The sequence below is a fragment of the Microtus pennsylvanicus genome, chromosome 11 (assembly GCF_037038515.1).
Source record: "Microtus pennsylvanicus isolate mMicPen1 chromosome 11, mMicPen1.hap1, whole genome shotgun sequence".
Taxonomy (NCBI): Eukaryota; Metazoa; Chordata; class Mammalia; order Rodentia; family Cricetidae; genus Microtus; species Microtus pennsylvanicus.
Window position 1 is genome coordinate 98,783,093 of NC_134589.1, and position 2,543 is coordinate 98,785,635.

Below are 2,543 nucleotides of genomic sequence, written 5' to 3' on the forward strand. Positions count from 1 at the left end.
GGCTATTTACAAGGCAGTGAGATTGCTACAGCAGATGATCATTTATTACTAATTTTTGAGGGATTTTTGCACTGTTTTCAATAACACTTGAATCATTCTACAATTCTATCAACAATGCTCCAGGACTTTTATCTCTTCCACTTCCCCGCTGGTGATTGCTTTTTTCTTGGGGTTGGGGAGTTGCTTTTGTTTTGTTTTGTTTTTCATTATGCTTTTGTTTTGGGGACAGGAACTCATGTCGTCTAGGCAGGCCTCACATTCATGATTCTCCTGCCTCAGTTTCCCGAATGCTAATAGATGATACACAGACAGACAGATGACAGCTAGATAAGAGATAACAGATGGATAAATAGATAGGCAGGCAGATACATGATGGTAGATAGATAGATAGGAGGATGGATATGAATGGATAGTTTACACAGTCAGATAAAAAAGGAGATACAGGGCTTTGCAGACGCCGCTGTCCCCTCTCACCGCTTGCTGCAGCCATGGTCAACCCCACCGTGTTCTTCGACATCGCGGCCGATGGCGAGCCCTTGGGCCGCGTCTCCTTCGAGCTGTTTGCAGACAAAGTTCCAAAGACAGCAGAAAACTTTCGTGCTCTGAGCACTGGGGAGAAAGGATTTGGATATAAGGGTTCTTCCTTTCACAGGATTATTCCAGGATTCGTGTGCCAGGGTGGTGACTTCACACGCCATAATGGCACTGGCGGCAGATCCATCTACGGAGAAAAATTTGAGGATGAGAACTTCATCCTGAAGCATACAGGTCCTGGCATCTTGTCCATGGCAAATGCTGGACCAAACACAAACGGTTCCCAGTTTTTTATCCGCACCACCAAGACTGAGTGGCTGGATGGCAAACATGTGGTCTTTGGGAAGGTGAAAGAAGGCATGAACATTGTGGAAGCCATGGAGCGTTTTGGGTCCAGGAATGGCAAGACCAGCAAGAAGATCACCATTTCCGACTGTGGACAACTCTAATTCTTTTGACTTGCGGGCTTCTTACCCACCAGACCATTCCTTCTGTAGCTCAGGAGAGCACCCCAGCCCCATCTGCTCGCAGTACCCTGTAATCTCTGCTCTCACTGAAGTTCTTTGGGTTCCATATTCTCCTCATTCCCCTTCAAGTCTAGCTGGATTGCAGAGTTAAGTTTATGATTATGAATAAAAACTAAGTAAGGAAAAAAAAAAGGAGATACAGTTATACATGTTATCAGCATATGTGAAGTGATATTATACATTTGATTCTAATTTCTTTAATAATTAGTGATTGTGACTAACTTATCAACTCTCAGATATTTAAATATTTTCTTTGATGAATATTTAGTTGAGTCCTTTGTTCATTTTTCAAATCAGGTTACTCAGGGTTTTATAGCTGCTAAGTTGTGATATTGATGTGGGACTCCCCTCTGTATGCTATGAATATGTCTTATTACCACTGGTTAATAAAGAATTTGCTTTGGCCAGTGGCAAAGCAGAATATAGCAAGGTGGGAAATCTAAGCAGAGATAGTGGAGGAAAGAAGGCAAAGTTAGACAGATGCCATGTAGCTGCCAAAGGAGAAAGATGTCAGAACCTTATCCTAGGTAAGTCACAGCCCCATGGTGATACATAGATTAATAGAAATAGGTTAATTTAAGATGTAAGAGCTAGCTAGAAATATGCCTGATCCTTTGGCCAAACAGTGTTGTAATTAATATAGTTTCTGTGTGTCTTGGCGGCTGGAAAATGAACACATAGTCTCTGTTTACATGATATTTTTATAGATTTTATAGATTATATATTATTATTCCCTTATCAAATACAGTAATTCCTTGGTGACCTGGGAGATTTGTCCCAGTACCTCTCAAAGGTGCCCAAGTCTGCAGATGCTCAAAAATTTTATACAATATGCCATGTTATCTGGGAACATGACTCAGTTGGTAGAGTGCTTGTAGCAAGCACAAAGTACTGGATTTGATCCCAGGCAGAGTGATGGTGATGGATTCCTATAATTTCAACACTATGGAGCAGAAGCAGGAAGATCAGTAGTTCAAGGCCATCCTCAGCTACATAGTGAGTTCAAGGCTAAGGCCAGCCTAAGCTACATGAGATCTTATCAAGTAAATGAATAAATAAATAAAATGACATGTTATTTGCTTATAACATCCTCATCTTTCCATATACTCTAATAACCTTTAGGCTACTTTTAATGCCAGACTCAAAGCAAATGAAGCATAAATAGTTGTGGGTTTTTTTGGAATAGAGTGATCAAACAAATCAGTACGTGCCCAATTTTCAACCAAGGTTTATGGAACCAGAGGGCCAACTACATACTTCACAAATATTTTCTCTCATGACGCAGATTGTCTGGTCCTTTAGTTGTCCGCTTCCTGTGCTGAATCTAATTCTCCATATTTATAAACTCCTTTAAATCTCTCCCAAATTCAGGATGATAGGAGGGTTCGTATAGTGCAGTGACTGCTCTTTTGTCAATTTGACTAAAGCTAGAGTCATCAAAAAAGGGAACCTTCAACTGGGAAAATGCCTCCAGCCAGTCAG

General features: G+C 40.9%; 1 pseudogene; it reads left to right on the forward strand.

Moving 5' to 3' along the window:
* The first annotated feature begins 447 nt into the window (after positions 1-447).
* On the forward strand, positions 448-1,193 carry LOC142831697 (peptidyl-prolyl cis-trans isomerase A pseudogene; annotated as a pseudogene).
* The last annotated feature ends 1,350 nt before the right edge of the window (positions 1,194-2,543 follow it).